At 45.3% G+C, this 17,250-nt stretch overlaps 1 protein-coding gene across 3 annotated transcripts in view; it reads left to right on the top strand.

Moving 5' to 3' along the window:
* Window positions 1-17,250, top strand: part of LOC147012915 (DISP complex protein LRCH3-like) — a 160,822-nt gene that overhangs the window by 24,985 nt on the left and 118,587 nt on the right. The window lies entirely within an intron of this gene.

Raw genomic sequence — 17,250 nt, 5'->3', positions numbered from 1 at the left:
ACTTAAATATACCTGATGATGAAAAATTTGTTTCATAATATTTTGTGATACTGTGTTACTTCCACATGTGTTCCTACAGTGCTGATGCCATGTTGATTTTATTATTTTTTTTTTTAAATCATGATTTCTATTTATTGTTTTATTTTATTCTGATTATGGCAGTTCTGAAACTCCTGTGTGAGCCATTTACTGTGGCATTCATATTGTTTTCTTAATTTTCTTGGTTGCCTTGTTATTCTCCATTCAAAATGATTCCTTGCTCAGACTGACGCCATCTGTTTGTTACGTACACAAATACGGTGGAAATCTTGACTGAGCCAACAACCCACCCCTCACCTCCCACCCTTAACATGCTCCACATGCACTCCTTCCATTCCCTTACTCATCTCTCCCAAATTTGTTTCCCTTCTGTCCCCACTCATCCCTCCCCCTCCCTCCTTACTCTCTGCCACCATCCTTCTGTTTCTCACCCCTCATCCCACACTCCCTAAACCAACTATTGATGTTACTTGGTTTGTCCATGTAACATCAATAACATGTGTGGTTTAACTTGTTCATTAATCAGTATCCCCCATCTTCACTCCTTCCTTGAATGTCAAGTTGAACATGAGATCTCAATCTCAGCTTGGGATTATATTAAGGGTTCGTAAGTTCTGATATAACTCATTACAAGGTTATTTTGGGACTAAGATTCCCTTGATTTACATTTCCGACTTGGTGTTCAAACAAAGACCATTTTTCGGACCATGTTGTTTTTTCCGCTGATTATTTCGATCTTGGCATTCACTGTAATCGAGTTGCCTTCTGGATTTCTATGCAGAGATGCTGGTGTGTTCAGGGACTTTCCAAACATCACCTTTTATACATCCAGTGGATTCTCTCTTCCTCAATCATCACTATCAATGCCTGTTTTTTTTTTTGTTTTTTTTTTTCCCAACAAGTAAAGAAACCGGTCTGGCTGCTGATGGGGCATGTGGTGTTGGGATTCTCATGTATGTGCTACTTGTAAATGAACATTGCTGGAGGAACCCAAGTAGTGTTTGAAACAGCAAAGGGCTAACCTTGTATATATTGTCAGGCCAGATTAGATCTGTGATTTGCTTCAGGTACCATGTAAACCTGTACTCACCTGTTTCATGGTCGGGTTGTCAGCGACTAAACCGTCTCCCCCACCAGGTTTTCTGGTGAGGCGGGTGCATGATATGGACACCCAGCAGGATTGAAAAGAAAACATGTCAGACGGCGGAGGAGCTCCATGTGAGCCAATGGCCATCCATATCTAATGCCCAACTATCTGTGGACGTCGTCCTGCAGGTAGATTCCTCTTTTTTTCGGAGGTTGGTGGCAGGATTTTCACTCTGGCCACCATAAAACGCTTCACTCCACAAAACGCAAAGAAAATTGAAAGCCTACTCCGTGAGAGTACCTCCTGTGCAGCTGCCCTCCGCAGGGCAACGAACCGAATGATGGGATTGGGGAAAAGCTTTTGGAGCCCTCACTCTTTGATGATAGGATAAAAACCACGGGGTAACCTTCCTGGGTCAGATTGTGGAGCAGAGGTGTCGTTCACCAGACGGCAGTCTCCTTGGGTTAACCTGAGGCGATCCCTTCGGGTGGGTGATTGGAATGTCCTATCCCAAAGAGACGATGATCACCTGTCTGTTATCACCTGAGCTCCAGCGTTTGAACATCAGTATTGCAGCACTCTGAGGTTCGAAGACCGGATAGTGGCAAGTGATTACACCTATTATTAGGTCATTTCTATCATCTCAGTAGAGATGACCTAATAACCCCAGTCTGTCCGTCTGTCCGTACGCCGTCTGTCCGTACGCCGTCTGTCTGTACGCCCGTCTGTCTGTCGTCCGTCCGTCCGTCCGTCCGTCCGTCCGTCTGTCTGTCTGTCTCTGTCTGTCTGTCTGTCTGTCTGTCTGTCTGTCCGTATGCCCGTCTGTCTGTCCGTCCGTCCGTCCGTACGTCCGTCTGTCTCTGTCTGTCTGTCTGTCTGTCTGTCTGTCTGTCTGTCTGTCTGTCTGTCTGTCTGTCTGTCTGTCTGTCTGTCTGTCTGTCTGTCTGTCTGTCTGTCTGTCTGTCTGTCTGTCTGTCTGTCCGTCCGTCCGTATGCCCGTCTGTCTGTCCGTCCGTCCGTACGCCCGTCTGTCTGTCCGTCCGTCCGTACGCCCGTCTGTCTGTCCGTCTGTCTGTCTGTCTGTAATTACGCCCGTCTGTCTGTCTGTCCGTCTGTCCGCCCGTACGCCCGTCTGTCTGTAATTACGCCCGTCTGTCTGTCTGTCCGTCTGTCCGCCCGTACGCCCGTCTGTCTGTAATTACGCCCGTCTGTCTGTGTCCGTCTGTCCGCCCGTCTGTCTGTAATTACGCCCGTCTGTCTGTCTGTCCGTCTGTCCGCCCGTCTGTCTGTAATTACGCCCGTCTGTCTGTCTGTCCGTCTGTCCGCCCGTACGCCCGTCTGTCTGTAATTACGCCCGTCTGTCTGTCTGTCCGTCTGTCCGCCCGTACGCCCGTCTGTCTGTAATTACGCCCGTCTGTCTGTCTGTCCGTCTGTCCGCCCGTACGCCCGTCTGTCTGTAATTACGCCCGTCTGTCCGTCTGTCCGTCTGTCCGTCTGTCCGTCTGTCCGTCTGTCCGTCTGTCCGTCTGTCCGTCTGTCCGTCTGTCCGTCTGTCCGTCTGTCCGTCTGTCCGTCTGTCCGTCTGTCCGTCTGTCCGTCTGTCCGTCTGTCCGTCTGTCCGTCCGCCCGCCCATCCGCCCGCACGTCCACAATCCATGTCTGTCCGTCCGTCCACAATCAAACCGAGTGGAGACAAATAACCAATAGTGGAATGGATAGAGGTCGATGAGATGCACGATATAACTTTCAAGGTCGAGGTCAACATCACGAGGCTGTCAAAGTTGCGAAAATCGTCGATTTCAAATCGTATCTCCTCCCTCATTTATCAAGAGAGATCAAATGTTATTCGTGATTCAGATACTACGGACTATTATCTACAACAACACGAGCCATTTTTTTGAAATTTGCTCTCGTTCCGATTTTATAGCCCTTCAAACTTCGCTCTGATTCCCCGTTTGGGACGTTCATAAAGTACATACAAAAAAAAGTATTAACTTAATAACCGGAACTCTCCGAGACAAATATTCCATTTGAAGCTTTTGTCAGATTTAACTAAAACAATGGAACACAAGTTTATATGCACACTTACTTTCATTTATGACATTAACATTGTCTTGAATGTCAATTTGTACTTTTATTTTCATAAATGACGTGCTGTGATATTAAAAGAAAAAGGTAAATTACACCGCTCGGGACTGCATCGTCATGGCTTACAAACATTGGTTCATAAGGAACTGCTGGCTTTGCAAGCGATTAGCGATGTATGAGGGGGGGGGGTGGGTGGTTTAAAGCCCGCGTACGGGCTGCATACAGGGGTGGGTGGTTTAAAGCCCGCGTACGGCCTGCGTACAGGAGTGGGTGGGTGCTACGACGGCTGCGTACATACTTTATGAAAGTGGTGTCGGACTACATGAAAGCGTTTCAGAAGATGAAGGTGAGCCTGTCGTCATCGCGAGGGGGAAAAATATCCCCATTCACAGGAGCATTTTCGATGTGATCTTGAATCTGTAGACGTCAATAATTGTTCCATATTACTGGGTGGATGTATTACCGTAGTTAATAATTACTGATGCATTTGAGATAAATCTACAGTTCGTTGTAATCTTCAAGTATTGTGATGAGATATGAGATGCATATGGGGGTGGGTGGGTGGTCACTAGCCTGCATACAGAGGGGGGTGGGTGGTTTTGAAACCCGGAAGTAGAGCGTACGTACTTTATGAACTGCCCCTATTCCAGTCTGGCACAGAGTTACTTTCGACCTCTGGCAGAGATGACCAGCACTCCCGCTCGGGGGTATTTTTGGTCTGGTTGCTCTGATGGTTACCATGCCCAAGGAGTTGCTGTAACTGTGTCCAATAAGCTGACTCCAATGATAATTGAGGTAACACCAATGAACAAGTGTATAATGAGACTAAGGATTCATCACTCCTTGGATGTCATTTCCCTGGTCTCTGTATATGCTCCGACTGAGGCGAGTGATCTCACCACAAAGGATGCATTCTATTCCGTGCTCGAGTCTGTGGTTGACCAGTGCCCCAGGCGAGATTCTCTCCCAGTCTTTGGGGATTTCAATGCATCAACAGGAACTGATAGGGATGGTTATGAGATGTGTGTTGGTCGCCATGGGTCTGGAACTGTGAGCCAGAATAGCACTAAGTTCCTTGACTTTGCAAGAAGTCATGGACTTGGGGTAGTTCATGGTTTCAATGCCTTCAGGCTCCACACTGGACTTGGTATTCCAATGCTGGTGGTGTGGCAAAGGAAACTGACCATGTGCTTGTTGATTGTCACTGAAGGATGATCCAGAACTGCAGAGTCCACCGGAGTGCTCAGTTCCTCAATACCGACCACAAGCTTGTGGTCGCAACTCCGAAGTTGCAGATTAAATCCAGGAGAATGGTACCATCCCTGCTTAGGCTGGATGTTTGTAAGCTAAAAGATGAGAGGGTAGCCGAGGAGTTTGTGATCAAGCTGAGTGGAGATTTTTGGGTTTGGGTGCTTTGGGGAATCCTGAAGAGTTGTAGCGCCTTCAAGACCACCATCCTTGATGTTGCTGGTGGATGTCTTGGAACTCGCTGTGGGGCGAAGAAGAATTTTATCTCAAGGGACACTGGATACCATTGACCAGAGTCGCAGGGTGAGGCTTAATGGCAGAACTGAGCAGTTCAGAGAGTTGAGGTGCAAAACTTTATGTGCGCTGAGGGTGGACAGGAGGCCTTTATGCGAAGAATCTGTGAGGGGGTCGAGCTTCACCTGTGGTAAGGAGATTCTCGTCTTGTTTACAGGGGGATTCGTGCATTGTGTTCCTCCAAGCCCATCCCATGGTGTACTGCAGTTAGAGTGGAGGGTGGTGGGCTCTCTTGACACAGGAGTCCGAAGTGAAGGCCTACTGGGCCTGTTACTTTGAGCAGCTGAATCAGGCTGGTCCACCAGCTGTTGAGTTGGATGTCAGTGGTGTTGCTTTCCCTATTGCCGACCCTCCAATCAACTGTAATCCACCTTCGTTTTGTAGAAACACAAGCTGCGGTGAACGAGTTGAAAAGGGGTAAAGCTCCTTGAATCTTTGGCATCCATGCTGAACTTCTCAAGGCTGGTGGAAATGCTGTACACACGTCATTGCATGCAGTTTGTGCTCTGCCTGGAACACAGGCATCATCCCAACTGACTGGAGGAGTGGCATGTTGTCCCTCTCTGGAAAGGGAAGGGAGATTGCCAGGATGCAACAACTACGGAGAGGTGATGCTGCTCTCAGTGCTGGGCAAGGTCTTTGCTCGGACAATTCTTGATCGGGTTCGCCACAATCTGCTTGAGTACCAGCGCCCAGAACAGTCAGGCTTTATACCAAAGAGGTCAACGATTGACTGTAACCTTTCTCTTCGGGTCCTCACTGAATGCAGACTAAAGTTTCGGCAGGGGATGCTTGCAGCCCATGTTGATCTCTGTAAATCGTTTGATTAAATGAATCGAAATACTCTGGAGGATTCTTTATCTTTGTAGGGGTGCCACCAAAACTGATCAATCTGATATCTGAAATATACTTTGTTGCTGAGAGTGCTGTGAGATGTCGTGATACTATCTCTGACTTATTTCCAGTTGGTACTGGAGTTCGTCGGCGGTGTGTACTGCCCCTCCCCCCCCCACACTTTTCAGCACTTGTATGGACTCGATTCTGGGGAGGGGGGGGAGTATTTCAGAGAGATCAAGCTGCAGTGCATCGTTTGGGAATGTCAAGATATCTGACCTTGATTTCGCAGATGATGCAGTCATCTTTGCGGAGACTGGATATCCTTTTGGGGCCATCAAAGACCTGAATGAGGAGTCGGAGCCGCTAGGATAACGGGTTTGCTGGGTTAAAACTAAGATCCAGGCATTCAATGACATCTTGTCTCTACCTGTTTGTGGTGAGGATGATGAGGTCACGTAGAGAATTCCTTTCCTTGGTAGTCTGTTTTCCTTTTCTCTGTTGTCTCTGTTTGCTGAGAGCTCTGATATTCATGTCTCTTTGGCTGAGAGCCAGATGCCAATAAATTTCTGGGTCGGGCCAGATGAGTCATGGATTTATGGGATAATGGGGTGTGTCGCTGTCGATATCAGTGCAGGAGGACGAAAGTCCGAGTCTTCAAGTCCTTGGTGCTTCCAATCTTGCTGTCGGGATGTGAGACTTGGACTTCGACTTAATTATTTTGGTACCAGATCTTTTCGGAGAAAGCTTGGCTGTCGCTGGTCAGACTTTGTGTCCAACGAGCGGTTGCTGAGAGAGAATCAAATGAGATTTGTTACCTGCATCGTCCGTGAGCATCAGCTACGTCTGTATGGACATGTAGCTCGTTTTCCTGACGCTGATCCTGCTCACCCGATTGTCTCAGCGATGGAACCTCGTGAGTGAAGGAGGCCATTGGGCCGATCTCATGTCTCGTGCTTGCAGCAGGATTTTCAGCATCTCAAGGAGATGGGGATGGGCCAGGCATCTCCCTGGGGGATGGCCAGAGGGAGGCCCCTGAAGTACCGGCGGAAAGTGGACGCAGTGACGCGCTGCTCCGGCTCATGCTCCCCTCCCTGACCTGACCTTGTATATATTTTCCTGGTAGCTTTATGCAGCTTTCTTTGTTTAGAAGAGGTGTGTCTTTGTCCTTGTCCAAAACCATGAAACCATCAGTCTGAAATTTCGTATGTATACGAACAGAACTCCATGGAAGTGCAAGTGTGAAAATTGGGTGTTTGGGTTAATTAAAACACTCCTTTTGAAGATGATAATGGCCTTATTTAATTGTATCCTTTATCAGGCACATCGTCGGCCACCTTGCTCTACATGGGGTCTTAAGGCGTATCCTGGGTGATCTCGCTAGGGTCTGAAGCCGCCAATGTTTTTTTGGTCTGCTCAACCATGCCGTGATTTTGAACAGGCCACAATGATTTCTTAATCCTAAAGTGCTATATATATATATATATATATATATATATATATATATATATATATATATATATATATATATATATATATATATATATATATATATATATATATTTATATATATTTATATATATTTATATATATTTATATATATTTATATATATTTATATATATATATATATTCTGTTTTCTTCACTTTCCTCATGGTACTGCAGCATAGCAAACCAATTGTTTGACTTTTCATAAAAGCACCAAAATTGGTACATATGTTGACTAATGTATTCTGGATATGGAGCCACTCGAGATTTCGCCTTGGTCAGCTTTGGTGGCCATTTTGGAAAATGGCCGCCATTCTACTTGAACAACATGGGATATCTGTCATTGTTATTCTCTTTGTAGGTTTCTCAGAGGTGATAAATATGCCATGTGATGTGCATTTACAAAGGAAAACAATACAAATGTCATTTCTGTTGATTTATTATTTTTCCAACCATTGTATTGGGGAAAAATGGTCATTTTTATGGGAAAATCCATTTTTGCACACAGCATCAGTGACAGGTTCAGAAGTATTTTGTTTTGGCTGGTGGTAGCCCAGGCACTACCATGCGTGGATGAACTCTTGATTGCCTTTGGAACGGGCAAGAACTACTGCTGCATCCCTGCCCATGAAATCGCTGCCCCCCTCGGTCCACAGAAGGCACGTGCCCTCCCCATTTTCCATGCCATGACCGGATGTGACACGGTATCAGCATTCGTGGGGCATGGGAAGAAATCTGCCTGGGCCACATGGAACTCGTTTCCAGAACTGACATATTCTCTTGTGACCCTGACCACCAGACCAGTCAACATCCAGGATGACACAATGCACTGCATTAAAAAGTTTGTGGTGCTCCTCTATGACCGCACCAGTCCATATACGGACGTCAACGAGGCCAGAAAGAAACTCTTTGCCAAGAGGAACTCCGTCCAGCGCATCGCACCTCCCGACGATACTTTGGAACAGCATGTGAAGAGATCAGTCTTCCAGGGTGGCTATGTCTGGGCGCAGGTCTTGGTCCCTCAACCCGTGCTTCCATCACCAACAAGCTGGGGCTGGCGGCAAACAGAGGATGGGTCCTACGAACCGCTCTGGACCACACTCCCTGAGGCTTAAAAAGCTGCTTCGAGCTGGTGTCGTGCGGCTGCAAAAAAGGCTGTAGAAACCGCTGCAAATGCAAGAAGGCTAATCTGCAATGAACTGCACTGTGTGCTTGTGAAGTAGAATGCCAGTAGACAGACGCAGTAGACACAGACTGAGATATTGGCCTAGCTTGGAATGTGCAAATGCAAAGTCGCATTGCTTGTAAAAGTGTTGACTTCTTGATCCAGAGCCAGTATACTTGAGCTCAGAAACTCATATTGTACAAGACTGATGTATGCGTGTACCATGTGTCCTGGTAGAATGGTAGTAGACAGTAAACCATAGCCGCTTCAAAGTGAAGTGTGCAATAATTTGACTACATTTTCTGAGTTTTTCATTATCACGATTATCAGTTCCCTTTTCAAAATAGAGTAAAGTGTTGTTACGAATTCTGGCCCGCCTGGCGTGCGATCGGCGCGTACCTCTAATGGCAGCCGCGTCGCCCACCGGACGGACAATTCAGTTGTGACCCTCCTGGAACTACCGCCAGGAGCCAGTCACGGGTGGGGGTTTAACCTCACCACAACCCAGTCCGCATTCTACCCGCGTGAAATAGGGTGAATCGCCGAATGTTGATACACCTAAATACCCGCGCAGGTAACCTACCGAGGGGTTGCACCATGCCGCAGGTCGGCTTAGGACACGAACCGCTTAAGCGATTCGTTCCGTGCTACAGGGATAACCGAGCGGTGTTATCGCCGACCTCGACGGTTCCGATTCTCTTTACCAGGCGTTCAAAACCCACTACTCATTCCACGATGCAAGATGGCACTTTCAATGTGGTGAAAGGAGGACGCGACGAACGGGATACGTTGCACACAAGGACATTTATTATAGAGCACACGTATTACACACACAACACAAGCAAGGGCAGTCATGCAATTTACAAGCAAGGCAAATAGAAAGCAATACAACCGACTATAATTATTATTTACTAGCACTTAACAGTTTTACTTAACAGACGGCGCCACGACAACATTCATTCAAAGCAAAAGGAAAGACCCCCCTCATAGGCAAGGGGGTAGACGGGGTTCGTAAACCTTTAAGGCCGTGGGCCGTGGATGACCGAATGGGCCCACGAGACCAACGCTGGTTACCTGCACCCTCGTGTTGTGACGGTCGGCGAGCTCTCTCCGGCACTCCTCGCCAGACGCGCAGGTCCGGCACACAGCCGGCAGGGCTGCGCCTCCCGTTTGCGTCTCCGAGACGTCTCCCGGACTCGCCACCGGCCCGCGCCTTCACCGACAGGTCGCTCAACGCCAAGACGAGAGGGAGGGAGAGAACTCGACCTCGACGACAAAGAACGACGAAGGCCACCCCAACGACAAAGAACGAGAGTGATCCAGCACGACCCCGACAGAGAGGATGATGTCGACGACCCAGGCAAAAGAGAACTTGACCTCGACCACCAAAGGAGAGCAAGCCCCGCGTGCGGTCCGCCTTATATAGCGCGGGGCTCCGCCCTTCGCTCCTCCCCGTTTCTGGCTCCGCCTCCCTTCGAGAAGGTTCCCGAAAAGGGGTGTTCCCTCACCCCGACCGCCTCACGCCGTGCATCCACCAATCGGCAGCGAGCTGCCCTCCCCTTCCCTTCACACCAAGCGCGGGGAAAATTTGCGGGAAAAACCCCACAGGCTTCACAAGACCTTTTGTACCGCCAATCCTTCTCGGACGGTTTCCGCCGCGGAAACCGTCTTACCTTGGTCCACGGAGGATGGCGTTTGTAAGCGGACGTAGTGGCGAAGATGGTGGTGATTGTTGTGGGGGTGGTGTGAGCATGGTGGGCGTTGTGGCATAGTTGGTGGCGGTTGTTGTTTGCGTGGAGGTTTGTGGCAATGGTGGCTCAAAATAACGATCGATAAAGAAAAACGGCTATCTCAGAGTCGCAGCCCGGTGAACACGAAGAAATTCCCTTTAAACAACGGTGGGGACCTATCTGAACACTCACTTACCGGCATAGCTAATCTAAGGAACCTTTATGGTGTATTGCGAATTTCCACAGCCATAACACTATGTAATCTATAATGCAATTTTTTTGTTGATTCCAAACCCATTGAATGTGATGAATATCATTTGACTCTTGTTCTCCAGGCAATAATGGGTACTTTTCAGCGAAAAGTTTCAGGAGAGCAGCAATTTACAAATCAAATAATGGCTTTTTTTACCAAAAATACTGGTTCATAATATTTGAATACGCCTTTTCATGGTCAATTTACTGAATTTTACACTTTCCTTATATCTACCACCAATACAATAAGAAAATAAGCGCATATAGCCAATTTCGCTAAAGTAGAATGGCGGCCATTTTGGAAAATGGTCGCCGAAGCTGACCCAGGCACAATCTCGGGTGGCTCCATTTCTAGAATTGTTCGGAATACATTATTCTACATGTGTACCAAGAATGGTGCTTTTATGCAAATTTGAACAATTGATCAGACTACGCTGCTGGACTATCACTCATATTATCGAATGCCTGTTCATCTTGCATACAAATCGCTGGGTACATTGTGATCCTTATAAATGCCAGCGTTCATGGCTTTATTTCATTTCTGCACCTGCTAGATCCGTGCCAATCTCTTGAACTGAACTAAAGTAAATAGTCTGGATGCCAAACAGCCATTTCAGGGCAAAGCGTGCTTTAGCGTCATTATGAAGTTTTTTATTTTTTTTTTTTTTTTTTTTTTTTTTTTTTTTTTGGTTGATTCATCATGTCTGAGCTATCCTGAATCAGAATCAGCCGGGTGCCAGACTCGCACCCTTGAGGGATTTTTTTTTCGAGGCGAAATACAAAATGGCCACCACCGACTTTCGATAAATTCTGTTTTGGGTGAAATCTTCACTTCTAATGCACTTACACACACAATTTTGGTGTCTACTACTATGTTTCATGCGACAGACAAGGTAAATGTTGATGATTCTCTCAAGATTGGACGACAACAGATGGCTGAATTTGAATCTGGATGGCCAACAAGCTTCAACAAGACACAAACCAAGAAAGTGACCCTGATGACTTCGGCCAAAAAGAGCATCAAGCTGGATGGAAGGCCAGTATATGATACCGAATTTATCTACACCCGAGTCATATGTCTCCAACAAGACAGGGATATTGATATCAAGGATGTCCTCTCTTACGAACTGTCCTCTTTCCCAGCCTCCTTGTTTGATGAGAGCGGTACGATGCAGGCTCAGTCGAAAGCAATCCTGAAGACGAAACTCCAAGTTGAGCAATCAAGTCGAATCCAAGGTGTACCAGATGCTGTCATCATCGATGGATGCGCCATGTTATGGACTGTACATTGGCACACAAATGGTACAGTTGAGGATTATGTGATCAACTTCATGGGAACCATCAAATACCACCTGGAGTGTTGTCACGTATGCCTGATTTTGGACAGGTACATCAAAATCAGCACGAAACAAATGACGAGATCCAGTCGCGCAGGTCATGATTCAAGTCGAAAACATCAGCTCAACTTGCACACAACACTTCCAGCGCAAAAAGTGGTCCTAAATGTAGGCCTCCAACAAAGTACAACTGATCGATTTGATCTGTCAGTGTCTGATGACCCACATTGTGGACAACCAGACCAAACTGGTGATCACTGGAAAAGATTCTACACCAGTACAAGTATGGAACAATTCCACTCTACAGAGACAGGATCTGAAAACACCATGAAGAAGCAGATGTCATCATCATCCATCACTTGGTTAGAATTGTGTCAGGTGTCAGTGGTGACACACATCAAAGTGGTCTGCGACGATACAGATGTCTTTGTCCTGTTGATTCATTTCTACCTTGAGGAAAAGATAACTGTGGTTGTCAGCATGGAGAGTTCGTGTGCTGGGAGGGCGAACGTAGACTTTCGCCAAACAGCACTGAAACACAAAAGCATCGCCAAATATCTGCCTGCTGGACATGCTCTGACCGGATGCGATACTGTCGTATTTGTTTGGCATTGGAAAGGCCACAGCGCTGAAGGTACTAATGGGCGGACATCATCCCACCTGACTTGGTAAACTGGAGGCAGACGAGGAAAAGGTGATATCTGAGGCAACTACCTTCATTGCTGCCTGTTATGGTTCCAAAGTCGAAGGTGATATGTCCACACACCGGTATTAGTTGTGGAAGTCTAAGATGGCCAACTCCAAGATTACCTCTGATCCGAAATTGAAGTCGTTGCCCCCCATCGCATGATGCCTTTGTTCAACATGTACATCGCGCTCGTCATCAAGTCATTATATGGAAATCAGCCACTCAGTCAGACCCTCCGAACTTGGATCCCATCAAGTATGGATGGCAAGAAGGTGAGAACGGTGCGACGTTGTGTCCAACCACACTTCCACCTGATGTGTCTGCTGCACCAGTCACCATTCTGCAACTGATCAAGTGTGGATGCTCCACCAGCCGGCCATGTTCCACCGGGAGGTGTGGTTGTGTGGCAGCACAGATGTCATGTTCGATGTTTTGCAGTTGTAATGCTGGATCAGACTGTTGTAACAAACAGACAAGGGCAGTAGCTGCTAATCATGACGAAGATTGAACATAATATAGAACATTGCATCTTCAACAAAGTTAATATTTGTTTACCTAGAAATAAAAGGTAATTTCAAAATCATATATATGTACATACTCACTTTAAGACATAACCCAAAGTCATAGTCAACTATCCACATGTATCCGGATATATTTGTGTAAAAATCGTATTCCAATATAATCATCAATTCATTGATCATTGCAAGTAAGTTACTTCAGCCATCATTGACTATTATTATACGTAGTATTAATATTTGAGGGTTCATCAAATTCAATTTTACTCGAAGTGATCAGTGGATCTGCAAAATAGCCATTTTTAATTTTAAAATGGTGGCCATCTTGAAGATATGAGACAGGTCTTGTATATATACACCTTCAATTTTATCATTATCGGATTCCTTGACCATGAAAACATAGTAGTAGACACCAAAATTGTGTTTGTAAGTGCATTAGAAGTGAAGATTTGGCCCAAAACAGAATTTATCCAAAGTCGGTGGCGGCCATTTTGTTTTTCGCCTCTAAAAAAAATTCCTTAAGGGTGCGAGTCTAGCACCCAGCTGATTCTGATTCAGAGATGATGAATCAACCAAAAAAACCATCATGATGCCACAACATGCTTTTTCACATTTCCACTGGACTAAAACTGAATTACAACATTTCAGCTCCAGAATTGAACTTGGAAGCAGTTTCGACTGCAAAAAAAGTGTTCATTTGTTTTATTTGGACATATTTGATATTTTGAGTGACTTGGAGGTGTGTGTTTAATACATAGACTCCTATAGAAAAGGACTGGAACCTCCCATGCTCGGGGTTTGTAACTTGAGTCTGAAGGATTAACTTGAGTCCGGGGCTAAAATGACTTCTTGAAGGGCGAGAGACACGATCTCGGGATCCATATACGGGTTTTTGAGGACGGCGAGTTCAATAGTGTCCTTTTCAACACCACCTGAGGTCATCTTCAAGGTCAAAAGGTCATATTTCAAGGTCAAATTACTGAATTTTGGCATTTTTTGCCCGTTTTGTGTAACTCATAAATGGTGAGAGATGGCTGATTGTAATAAGATGCAAGTGAGTAGAGCTGTGAAACTTTGATATTTATTGTCATATATCGTAATGTGGAATAGGCAAAGCCTAGAAGCGAACGTAGAATTCTTCTTACATTCGCTTCTGACTTTACATAAAACTTGTTCACAACTGTATACTTGCCAACTATACCGTGGTACATGTAAGCGCCGCACAGCTGATGATTTTGACGCAATTTCCGGTTACTTCGGCCTGGATTCGGGATCAGCGATCAAATAATGTAAATCAGGATTAAAAAATATTTTTTGATGATGCGGGAGACATCTTTATTAAAATTAACTTTGGGAAAAAAATAATTGAATAAATAAACAATCACTTCTGGTCAAGACTAAAGAAATTAAAAGTTCCGGAGTTTCAAAATCACTCCCGATAATGTTAAATACAAAATAAACACTTCCTGTCATGAAAAAAATCACTTTCGGAAATATAAAATTAACTTTGAGAAGAAAATAATTTAATAAATAAATAAACACTTCCGGTCATGATCTCCCGGCATGCATCATTCCCCATGACAAAAAACAGAAGTAAAAAAAAAAAACGGAAGCAAAATGGTTATAGCCAACGACACGGATTCACAATTGCCAGGGTATTGTGTTCTTTTTGTTGTTTCCTATTCTCTCATGTGCACGCGTTAAGTATGAAGCTCACTGCATTCGCTATTACATAAACATTATATGCATGTCACAACACTATGCCTATTACAACTGTCTATGTCTATCACTAGTTGGAGAGCTTTTCTTGCCTCCTGAGGCATCCCAAAGCTTTTTCTTTGTCACTTACATTGAGGACATGAGCTTTCAATAGAATCTTAGCTAAAGTAGGACATGCAGCATTACTACCAGCTAAAGGTGCATCTACAGAGGATAACAGCACAGCAAAATGAAATCGGCAACGCATTTTAGTCTTGTCATACAAATTATAGGCATTATGTACAAAAAAAGACGGTTGACATAGTCGGCACACTCATTCCACCTCTATTCAAATTATCTAGAAACTCAGATGATACCTCGTTACCATCTTCATCATCAATGATCTCCTCCATACTAGTGCTATCGCCATATTTATGAACAAGGTGTCCGGCCAAATAAACTACTTTAGGCTTAAGGGCATCGTCAGACCCCAAGAGATCCTGAGTGTGTTGAGGAGTAATCTTGTCAATGAATTCACTTCGCTCATCTGGATTTATGGAAGTTGTACAGTTCTTGTCGCAATCAATCACATGAGAACTAGATTTGGGCATAATGTCATGCTTAATGAGTGTTTGCAAATTTACAATTTTAGCTGCAGCCATAATGTCAACTACGTCAATGTAGAAGTTTCCACCGCTTCTTTGCCTGGATTGGCCGAAAAAACTTTTCCAAGGCTTCATCTGCAAATATAGCAGGAAGAACGTAGTCAAAGTCTTTCTCTGTCAGAAGCAATTTGGCAGCATCCACATTATTACGTGTGGACACAGTGAAGGCTTCAACAGTTTGCTGAGTTAGCTTCAGCTTACGACCACCACCTCCTTGCCATGCATAGGTAGATATAATTTGGCAGGCCTGCTCCAGCCTAGTGAAACTTGGACAGTCTGCTGTCCAAGGCTGTCTGGATTCGTCGCGCAGATGGATAGCTGAGAAACGGTCTTTCATGTTCATAGTCTTTAACCACTCACTCATTATCTGGGTGAGGATGATTGTGCCTTCGCTGATGCCCAGTGAATCCTTGAAGGTCTTTAAAGCAGCGACAGTCTTGTCATTGAACACTTGGCATACGCTCTGGCGTTGAAGGGGCTTGGGGAAAAGAGCGGTGTGCGTTAGCTTGGTTAAGCGAATAGAAGTAGCCCGGTCGATCTCATAAACCTTCTGAATATCACTCCAGGAAGCTGTTGAGTAATCCAGTTGATATCCAGTTAATCCAAGTAAGACAAATGAGAGTGTCTTGCCATCAACAGTAATCCAGTTGTTGTGAACATTTTTTTAGATGTGCATGTAGTCGTACACTAAGAACATAGATTGCTCTTGAATTGACAGCACTTGGCAACTTCCTTGTCCTCCAAGTTTTGAATAAACACTGCGGTTGGTATTGCAATTGTCACAAATCAAAGAAATCACAGTACCGCCAGCACCAACGACAGCTGATGCAGCTTCGATAAGGAGTTCCTTCAGCTGATCGGCAGTTAGTTTTTTGCAGGGCAAAATGCGTAGAATATAGCGTGGACCACCGAAATGGCAGGCAACTTCAACAACCATAGCATGTGAAGCAAGCATTTCGTGTTCACCACCGCTGCTGCATTTTGAGCATATCCTACAACATGCCCTCCAGAAAATCGCAATGTCTCGACCAGCTTTACCTTGTCAAACATTAAATTGACCAAACGCTGTTGTGGTTTAAGCTGGTCGAACACGGTTTTGAGGTTGGAGTCCTGCTGACTACTAGCAAGCATCTGTTTTACCTTTTTTGTTGATGGTAGAATGATTAAGCCGGATCGACGAATCTTTTTGTATGCACTGGGTGATATGTTGTGAAGCTGCATTGCGAAAATCGTAGTATCAGTATCAAATTGGCGACGATCAAGAGGTTTGAACATAAGATGCAGCTGCGACAGAAGGAAGGTGAAATGAGGAAGCTCGTGTGCCTCAGTCATCCAACAGAGCTGGCTTATTACAAGCTGAAGAATTTCCTTGCTTGTGCATTCATAGATGTTTACCTGGTCAGTTATGGATCTAATCTGGGACCATTTTGAGAGCAGGCTGTTCTTCTGCAATGGAAAAAGTCGTTTGGGCACCTCAATGCCATCTTTCTCAACTCTATTCAAGAATAGAAATCCAAAAGGTGAGTGAACTTGTTGGAAATGAAAGAACTGCTTGACAGTTTGTCCAGTAGCATCAGTTCTTGATAGGAAAAGGTTTTCCTGGTCTTTTATGACGTTAAAGTCAGGAAAATAGGAGCTGATTTTAGTACAGCAGTGGTCAAAATCTTGGATATTGTCTGCAGCCTCATCAGCTGCCTGCATCTTCTTTGCTCTTGATTCTGACGTAGAAGATGATGTTGGGTGTGGGGCTGAGGTCACCTGCTTCAAAGCTGATTTCGGTACTCCAGGAAATATTGATGGGGGTTCTTTGGCTCGTTTGCCACCCCTAACTGACACCCAATCACAATTGAAATGTGTCTCACAAATATGTATCTCCTTTAAGCACCTCAAGCTTTCTTTCTCATTTGGCATTGCCAATATCCATCTCTCCCTCTCCTCAGGATCTTTTGGGAAGGATATGACCTTTACATAAGGCATCCCATCATAGTTTCCTCTACAACCCAAGCAGCTGCAATGACGTGGCATATTGTCACCAAAGCAGGAAACAACACAAAGATCCTGTGACATCACCAGCTGGACAGTTTCTGAAAGAGAAACAAACAAAACATACATTAGTTAACGAT

This window comes from Eptatretus burgeri, chromosome 14 (assembly GCF_056783735.1).
Source record: "Eptatretus burgeri isolate ZD-2024b chromosome 14, Ebu_testis_v1, whole genome shotgun sequence".
Lineage (NCBI taxonomy): Eukaryota > Metazoa > Chordata > Myxini > Myxiniformes > Myxinidae > Eptatretus > Eptatretus burgeri.
This window is presented reverse-complemented; position numbering and strand designations above follow the sequence as displayed.